The sequence below is a fragment of the Sardina pilchardus genome, chromosome 17 (assembly GCF_963854185.1).
Source record: "Sardina pilchardus chromosome 17, fSarPil1.1, whole genome shotgun sequence".
In the NCBI taxonomy this organism is placed as follows: Eukaryota; Metazoa; Chordata; class Actinopteri; order Clupeiformes; family Clupeidae; genus Sardina; species Sardina pilchardus.
Genome location: NC_085010.1, coordinates 11,927,438 through 11,937,623, shown reverse-complemented (window position 1 = coordinate 11,937,623; position 10,186 = coordinate 11,927,438). Strand labels below are relative to the sequence as shown.

Below are 10,186 nucleotides of genomic sequence, written 5' to 3'. Positions count from 1 at the left end.
AACTACTGCAAAAGCAACAAGACTGTATAGCACAGTTGAGTGCTGCGTTTTCAATTTTGCACATGTGTGCTTACACACCTGGTGGATGTGATTATCCAATTCGTTCATTAGTGTAGTCATTGGCAATCCGGGGCTTTGTAATGACAAGGAAGTAACCTCACAATCCTTATCTGTGTCTAAGGTGTGGAAATGTGTGTAGAGTTTTACAAATAACTGTGTGTAATGTTTTGCAAAAAGGGTGAAGCAGACATTGTGTGTAATGTTGTGCAAATCTGTGGGGGTGTTTTGCTCCTTGGAGTAAAATTTAGCTAATTGTGTGAAAAAAAATATTTTTGTGTGTAAACAATCGTAAAAAACTGTAAACAAGCGGGGTTTCACTAATAACTAATCAGTATTAAACTTATGTGTGTCTGTAATTACTAACTTGTATGAAATACTATTTCCCTTTAAATCACTTTTTAAGCATGAATACTCTTGTTCTAAATTAACTTATTACATCAAAATAGTCAGTAAACACAACTGTTTTATCAAAATATATTAAATATTTACTTACAAAAAGTAGGCAACTTCAACCAAATACTCTTGGCAATATCACTTTTCAAAACACAAATGCATTCACATTCACATTCAAACATAAGGGCCCAAGAAAATAAAATAGCCGGCAAAACCCTACACTATTTTCAAATACCCTTTGAATGTACACTTGATGCAGGCCTGAATGCAGCTCGAGTGCGTTGTAGCCTTAAACAAAATGGCTGCTTCACCACGCAGGCGAAAACAAAAGATTGGTACCTGTTCTCGGTGTGTCTGTAGCTCAAGCACGCAGGATCCAAGGCAAACCACAGCAGGGAATGGGACGAGAAGATGCACGCTGAAGAGGAGACTTTTGAAGAGAAGATTAACGCAGCTCATGAATCCACCACTTGGAAACGCTATCCGGCTCCGTTGTTCGTCGTCGGTCACGCAGTTCCACACAGGCTTTACTAGTCAAGGTCGCTGGCCGCTAGCTTGTTAGCAAAGTCCATGCAAAAAGCACTAGCCACTTAGTCAGCAACTAAGATAAACTTCTTTCTGTCTTGTCGTGTTGAGTAGTCCACTCAAACAAACAGAACTATCACCATTCACGTTTCTAATAAGAGTTCTGGTCGAACACTCACTAAACTGGTGCATTAACTCTTATAAACATCTATTTTCAGCAGGCAACTCGTTTCACTCATCCCACTCGTTCGCCGCTCTTCCTCCACTCACTTCCTTGTCCTTTGACCTCAACATACGATTGGCTCATTCACAAACTTTACAGAAATAAAGTATATTCACAAAACCTTTGTGTAGCCTAACTCTTTCTTCCTATTATTACAGGCATTTTAAACACATTTGCATATATATTATTACACAAGAAATATATAACATTTTAAATGCTAGGCTATATTCAGTTAAACATGAACATTAACCTACTCAATGCATTTCTCTTATTGAGCAAAATCATAACAACATTGCTGGTCAATGAATCTTAACTTTTTAACCTATTTATCAAACTATGAAATTATTTATTCAAACCTGTATCTTAACCATGAATGAATTTCAACAGGGTTACACATTCAAAGGAGCTTTGCATTCAGTTATAGCCTACAACATTAGAAGAGACATGATGGGACTTACACACTCAGAGACTTTCAGAACTTAGTGTTCTAGTAGCCTACTCTAAACCCCAGCCTGGCATCCTGTAGCTCCTAATGTGCAGTGGATGGAGGTGGACTCAGGTGATGGAGACTCTGTGAACAGCTGGGTCTAAAGGAGAACAAGGCTACAAGGATTGGCTGCAGCTGATCCAACACTAGGAGCCTTAAAGGGATATTCCGCCATTTTTGGAAATACGCTCATTTTCCACCTCCCCTCGAGCAAAACAATCGATATTTACCTTGTTCCCGTTCATCCAGCCATTCTGTGAGTCTGGCGATACAACTTTTAGCTTCAGCCTAGCATAGATCATTGAATCGGATTAGACCATTAGCTTCTCGCCTGCTAGCTTCATGTTTAAAAGTGACTAAGATTTCTGGTAATTTTCCCATTTAAAACGTGTCTCCTCTCAAGTTAGAAAGTGCAATAAGACCAACTGAAAATGAAACCTGGCGTTTTTCTAGGCTGATTTGACATGGAACTACACTCTCATCTGGCGTAATAATCAAGGCAACTTGCAAACGTACCATAGGCGCAGTGATATCTTACGCAGCATCTGAAAATAGTCCCCATAGACAACAAGCAGTAGTAGTGCCAGTAGCTGCAAGTTGCCTTGATTATTATTGCCTGAAAGAGTGGACGTGCTAGCAGTGCATCCAAGCTGCCTACCACAGATCCTTCAGCGAACTGTTTTGACTGGCTATCAAGCATATCAACGGGAGCTACAGTAGCCTAGACCTATCTGGATTACATCTATTTATTTCGTTTGGCAAATGACAACGTGTTGACTACGCTACCGGTCGCTAGGGTATCTATTTATTTCGTTTGGCAAAATGACGACGTGTCAGCTAGTCGCTAGACGCTAGTTAGCAGGAGTCATTAGTAATTAGCCCACTATGTGTTTCTAAATTAGGCATAGGCTACAAGTTATCTTAACTAAGTTTACAGCACACTTGGATTAACTCTGAAAGACAGCATGACGTTTACTGGATATCTGAGGATTTTTCTCCATGGACAACTAGAAAGCAGGATAGAGAAAGATGACAGAACAGAACTGGCCGTCAGCTAGCTGGCTACCCAGATAGCAAAACCACTCTGGCGTGGACCTGGCCCACACCTATCATGCGATCCGCCCCGGATCCGTCTCACGGACACGGTCCAGCGTCCAAACGCACAGCGGGCCGATAGTGGGCAGGATTCGTTAAATGGCTCTGCACCGGAGATGGGTCGGCGCTGGCCCATTCCCGTACCAAAACAGTAAAACTACACTGGGGTGGATCTGGCCCACACTTACCGTTCCATCCGCATCTGATCCGTTTAACGGACACGGCCCAGCGTCCAAACGCACATCGGCCACGAAGTGGTCAGGCTCCGTTGCACGGCTCTGAACTGGAACTGGACCAGCGCTGGCCCAGTCCCGTATAGATGCGGCATGGAACCGCGTACCGGATCGATGCCAGCTATGCCTTATTTTCGGCATTTATAGTTAGGCTACATGATGTTTAGTCTATGATGTGTTTGGGCTACCTTATATTTAATTACCCTACAGTCAGAAGCAACAATCATAGGCCTACATCCGCATAAAGTAGCCTACACATTTAACAATCTAACATTCTCGCTTGGTGTCTTTAAAACAAGGCTAAGAAAATTACCCAGCGACTAACATAGTCCAATACCCCAATAACCCTAATCAGAATCGAAGAAAATGTTTACTTTTTTTTCCAAAAAAAACTTTATTCAAAACATGATGATCATCAATGAATCTAGCTTGCTCCTTCACACTGGCGTTTGCGACGTCCCCCCTTCTCGGTCATGCGCCAGCACATTGGTGAATGTCGGTATCCGTTGCCTGGGCTGTCAATGGACACTTGCGTACCGCTCCTATGGAAAAAGATAATACGTTATATTAGTGAGCTACTAAATTATATGGGCAGGCTCGCACTGGTGCACCTGCCGCTGCTCGGGTGGAAGGAGTTTTCATTGTAGACAATGCATGCAACTTTACCAAACTGTAGCCGTTTCAGACAGACGTGTATTTCCACAATGTCCACGGTGTGTACGGTAGTTGCTGTGATGTCTGAATTCATATATCCGTATACTATCTACTTTCCTGTAGCTGACCTGGTAATTTCGCCGTAATGTTGCCGCCACAACTGTCCTGTGAATCCAGTCACGGAAACATTCAAAGGCTAGTGAAAACGACACTCTTCCGCGGTCAGGCATTAACAGCGCGGCCGCATTTGACAGAAATTCACAGAAATTCTAAAGAAGACGTGAACAACAGGTGGCCGTATACATTCCGCACATCATGTCTGAATGGCCCGATTTCTCTCTCTCTCTCTCTCTCTCTCTCTCTCTCTCTCTCTCTCGTGCACACTCAATGGACACCCGCCTCTCGACAAGCACATGCAATCCAAATAAAACATTAACAATCGTGAAAACAATGATGCATAGAAGACGACTATCTGAATTAGCCTATTATAAAATCCGGTTAGCAAGCGGCGCACACTTGATTAAAACTCTTGCATTCAAGTTGACTAATCATCTCAATACCAATGTTTTCAACTCAAAAGACTCAAAAGCGCCTCTCTCAAGGACACAAGTATTACTCTACTTTTAAACTTAAACACACATGGGGAAACTGAACAGTAGACTATGACAAGCTAGCCAACTATGTTACTTTGTTTACAATATTTTGAGGCTTCAACCAGACAGCTGAATTAAAGAGGTGGAGTTGTAATGTGAATATAATCTGCATGAAGTGTGCGGTCATGAATATCAGACATTTCAGCAAGTAGAATAAAGAATTGTATATACATATAGGCGATATATATTTTTTATGTTGAATGTATCTCAATTCATCCTTACCTAGAGACAGCAGTTGCAGAGGCCTGTAGTTATTTCTCTTCTGAAATAAAAAAAAATATGTGCATTCCATTAGCTTTTGAGGCATAAGGTGGATTTTTATTACAACAGACAAAGGGATTCATCTATGTTGACATGTACCTTCAATTCATCCTGAACTGGTAACACCACTTACAAAGGCATATCATATGGTTATTTGTATTATTAATGTGTGGACCAAAAGTCAAATAGATCAAATGTAAAACTGTATAGCTTACTTTGTGTGGGTGGCAGGACAGGATGAGCTAGGCTAGACCCCCAAACCAGACCCACTTGTGACTTGTGACAATGACCTGTAACACAGATACATGAATATGCATTACTTTCATCATCAGAAAGAAATAGCCAAATATTTATCAATACCAATATTACACCCCATTAAAAAAATAGCATTATTTTGGGATCCAGAGAATATTTTAATTTTAGCTTCCCTTCCCATATATTCTAAACATTGAAAACAGTCTGGTCTATGACAAGGCAAAGCAAAGATACGCATCAAGTCAACTACTGCCTCTTCTATATTGCCCCTTTTCAGTCAAATCTTAATCCAAGAAACTTTCAACATCATTAAATGAACTTGTAGACGGCAGTATTTCTGCATAAAACAAATGGCTTCGGGATTTGTGCCCTTACACTTTATAAAAGTTAGGGAGGAATCTCTACTATTCAGTCTAAAAAGTCACTTGGAAACAAGACTTTTTAGATTGAATAGTAGGCCAGTTAGCGGGTTTCTCACTAACGTGTACAAAATATAAGGGCACGAATCCCGAAGCTTTGATCCTTACCTGGAAACAGCAGTTACAGAGGCCTGTAGTTATTTCTCTTCTGAAATAATAAAAAAAAATATGTACATTTCATTAGAGAGCTTTTGAGGTATAAGGTGGGTTTTTATTTCAGCAGACAAAGGCAGTCATGTATTTTGACATGTGCCTTCAATTCATCCTGAACTGGTAACACCACTTACAAAGGCATATGGTTATTTGTGTTATTAATGTGTGGACCGAAAGTCAAATAGATCAAATGTAAAACTGTATAGCTTACTTTACTTGGGTGGCGGGACAGGATGAGCAAGGGTAGACCCCCAAACCAGACTGGAGCCACTTGTGAATGACCTGTAATACAGATACATAAATATGCATTACTTTCATCATCAGAAAGAAATAGCCAAATATTTATCAATACCAATATTAGACCCCATTCTAAACATTGAAAACAGTCTGGTCTGTGACAAGGCAAAGCAAGGATATACATCAAGTCAACTAACTGCCTCTTCTATAATGTCCCTTTTCAGTCAAATCTTACTCCAAGAAACTTTCAACATCATTAAATGAACTTGTAGACGGCAGTATTTCTGCATTAAACAAATGGCTTTGGGATTTGTGCCCTTACACTTTATAAAAGTTAGGGAGGAATCTCTACTATTCAGTCTAAAGAGTCACTTGGAAACAAGACTTTTTAGATTGAATAGTAGGCCCGTTAGCCGGTTTCTCACTAACGTGTACAAAATATAAGGGCACGAATCCCGAAGCTTTGATCCTTACCTGGAAACAGTAGTTGCAGAGGCCTGTGGTTATTTCTCTTCTGAAAAAAAAAATATATATATGTACATTTCTTTAGAGAGCTTTTGAGGTATAAGGTGGATTTTTATTTCAGCAGACAAGGGCAGTCATGTATTTTGACATGTACCTTCAATTCATCCTGAACTGGTAACACCACTTACAAAGGCATATGGTTATTTGTGTTATTAATGTGTGGACCAAAAGTCAAATAGATCAAATGTAAAACTGTATAGCTTACTTTACTTGGGTGGCAGGACAGGATGAGCAAGGGTAGACCCCCAAACCAGACTTGTGAATGACCTGTAATACAGATACATAAATATGCATTACTCTCATCATCAGAAAGAAATAGCCAAATATTTATCAATACTTAATATTACACCCCATTCTTAACATTGAAAATAGTCTGGTCTGTGACAAGGCAAAGCAAGGATATACATCAAGTCAACTACTGCCTCTTTTATAATTGTCCCTTTTCAGTCAAATCTTACTCCAAGAAATCTTACTCCTCATCATTAAATGAACTCGTAGACGGCAGTATTTCTGCATAAAACAAATGGCTTCGGAATGTATGCCCTTACTTAATAAAAGTTAGGGAGGAATCTCTACTATTTAGATTGAATAGTAGGCCAGTTAGTTGGTTTCTCACTAACGTCTACAAAATATAAGGGCATGAATCCCGAAGCTGTTTTGTTCCTGCCTTCTACGAGTTCAAAAAGTGTCAACAATGTCTGAGCATGAGGGTGACAGGGCGCATAGCTTGCTTCTGCCTAATTAGTTTACGTTTTGGAACCAGCCGCTAACGTCGTTCAAATCAGGACAGGTAAACAATGTGAAATCAGCCTCCCTCCCAGAATGAAATGAGGTTTAAACACATACGAAATAGAAGTTTTCTCTCGGGAGAAAAGACTCCTGAGTCCAACATCTAAGCTTTCATAACGTTAGCTGCTAACAAAAAACTAGTATGTTTGTGTAACAACTTTAAGTTATCGTTGGTCAACAAGCTAGCCTGCTAATGCTAGCTCACGCAAGGCAACTTTTGTTGTTCACGGGCAAAAACACATAAGGTTACCGTCAAATCAAGTTGCGCTCATTTTAAATTCAGTATTGAGTTCATTGTAATTTTTTTAAAAAGTTAATAAAGTTGGACAGGACTAAGTGAGCTAAATTAGCTTGCGCAAGCTACACGTTAGCAGCTAGCTGGTATGTAAATGTGAGCTACCATCAGCCGGCCATTATAGCACATTTTCGGATTACATCAGCAAACAAAGCTAGACAAGTAGGTAACTTGTGTTATGGAAGTACGTTTTCACTGGATAGACTAGGTAATTGCATAAATAAAGCATATAGGAGCATACTTACAGTGAGCCTTCAGACGCCACCGTTTTGTCTCACACTCGGCAGCACTCCATCAGCGAGAAAACTGATGAAATAAACCGTTAGGGCGCGTTCGGTGTACGCATCCGTACAGGGTCCGTCGCAGACCCGGTGAATGAAGGCGCGCTGGCGAGGCGGATCGGGTCCGGTGCCCGTAGCCAAAACGGAGGTAAACTGTCAGGCGGATGTGGCCTTATATGGACCTTATATGCTGTATATATTTTTAAGGATGTATTCTATTTGTAAAGCAGTTGTCTAGTTGTCAATAGTCCAGGTAGGCGTGCGATCAGCAAGCAGGTGGCCTTTTCATGGAAAATTGCTGCCCAAACAAACCAACAACAACAACAACAATAACAACAACAACATGATTTTGAAATCATATCTAGGGTGATTTTTTACCAGATTATCTGGAAATAAACGAGGATCAGTTATAAGTTTTGTTTGTAAGCTATTTGGCTGTGATTGGCCTCGTTGAATAGTTTGAAGGTGGTCTAGGTCCGTATTACAGATGTGGGCCACATCAGTGAACTGTCTTTGAGGAAGCTATGGTTCCGATGTGGTAAGTGGATCTGGGCCAGATCTGCTGATCGTAAGAAAAACAGCACTGCAGTTAAAGCTGAAAAGTCTAACCGGCCCAGATCTGGTCCTTAGCCAGAAACCGTGTGTAAGCTACGTCCGGATCTAGAGGCTTTTATGCGGGTCCGGCCCAAAGGGGTTATAGCTATAGCTTTCAAGCAAGTAATAACTTTTCCCTCCAGTGCTAGCAAAGGGCAGGATTTTGTTATTCAGTTGTGGTTATCATTTGCCTTTAACTTGAGTGAACGTATCTATTCAAAATAAACTAAACGTTTCCTCAATCTGGACATTTTCGTTTGGTGCCACCGATTCATGAGCAGTCGTGCAATGTGTGTGGTCCCTGCAGTGAAACTATACGAAGCTAGCAACGATATTTAACATACGATTGATTCCTGCAACTATACCCATGCAGCATAGGCAGACTGCTAATCCTTGTTTTTGAAACGATTTAAGATGATATGATGGTGAAACGATTTAAGATGGTATGAACACAAATATCCCTTTGCATACATTTGCAAACATGCTTTGGGTAGACAAAACACTTTTGAATTTGATCTTACAGTTGTACATCATTAGCCTGGCATAGCCTAGTTTAATTAGGCTATATTTTAGGCCTATGCATAAATAACCTAGCCTGATAAGCTACCTCGAACTCTGACATTTGCTGTCCGTAGGTACATCGCAATTTTAACAGTCTTGCAACTGCAGCAACATTTTCTTTTATTTGGACTTCAAAAAGACTTTCTATGAGGAACATTTAAAAACCCATAACTTGAAAGTAGCCTAGGGTGTACGCCTTCTAACACGAAGACATTTCACAGACAAAATTGTGAAAGCCTACTGTCGAAATTGCTGCTTCGTTTAGCCTAATGCTTTAGGCTCTGAAAGAAAAACACTGTGCGCACGACGTTGGTATACGGCATATTTAAATGAAATCGGTTGAAAAATAAAGACTTGAAGACTTAGGCTAAAGTTAATTGAGAGTGAAACCTCTAAGCTTGGACGCTATCCTTGGTGTTAAATTACAATAATGACCATTGTTGACTCCCATCATGGCAAAACGGGGGCGAAACCTAGAATTCTCGCGTCTGTGACATCAGCTAGGAAACCTCAATAGGAAAAATCGTCAGATACCGTAACTCCTTATATGGGCAAAGATGGTAGCTTTTTTGTAGGCGAACTTCAGAGGTCTATTGAGACCAGACTGCAGGGGGAAATGACATCATCAGTATTTGAAATCTTTACACAGAAATATGTTATACAATTATTGAACATTGACCGAGTTGATGCCACCTTGTGTAACCTCTGATTGCTGGAATAAAGGAAAGTGTACCAGAAAGAACTGGCAGATGAACTGGAGCATTGTCTCCTATTTGGGCTCCACCCTCTCCCTCATATGCTGACAGGTGTAGCGTCCAGCATCATTATTGGTGACTTCAGTGATGTGCAGAGAGCAGCCAGAGTGCAGACTCAGCCTCTTAGCTCTCTTACACTAATCTGAGTTGGACGGGTCAGTACATTCATTGACCTTCCCAAGTGTAACCAGTCCAACTGTGGCTCCTTGTTGTTGTTGTGTATTGGATATCCATGCAGTAGTGGAGCAGTCAGGATGATCCACGTTATCACAGGACAGAGTGGTGTTCTGCCCAACACTGGAGAACACAGTGGAGGTTTCCCCTCTGACACCTGTTATGAGAAACCTTAAATCAGTCACAGTTGATAATAGTAAAATATTATACACTTTACAGTTTATTATACACTTTAAAATTATTCATAACCCTGGAATTTTAGAGTCCAGGCCAAATCTGTCGGAAAAGGGAGGACAAGGCCAGAGTGAAGCCAAAGAATCGTTCCTGCCTCAAAGAAAAGGTGCTGCCTAAAATCAGACTTGGGACACGGAGAGGTTTGGTGTGTATTATAAGAACCATAATCAATAAAATGGATGCAGTGCTTTTCTGTGTTTCCATTCACATGTAATGGTCTGTTCATCATTTATACATTTCAAAGTTATAAATGTTCTCACACTTGCTCCCATTTAGTTTTTTTAATGATCACCACAAGTGAACATTTTCAAGCTTGTGCTCTTCATCAGC

The 10,186-nt window shown here is 40.6% G+C and overlaps 1 long non-coding RNA gene across 1 annotated transcript; it reads right to left on the bottom strand.

The window, feature by feature from the left end:
- Nucleotides 1-3,446: 3,446 nt before the first annotated feature.
- Nucleotides 3,447-7,802, bottom strand: LOC134062558 (uncharacterized). Its single transcript, XR_009935468.1, has 6 exons — nt 7,503-7,802; nt 5,623-5,693; nt 5,367-5,406; nt 4,800-4,874; nt 4,546-4,585; nt 3,447-3,558 (listed from the first exon to the last, which is right to left on the bottom strand). It is a non-coding gene; the product is annotated as an uncharacterized LOC134062558 (long non-coding RNA).
- Between the last annotated feature and the right edge of the window lie 2,384 nt (nt 7,803-10,186).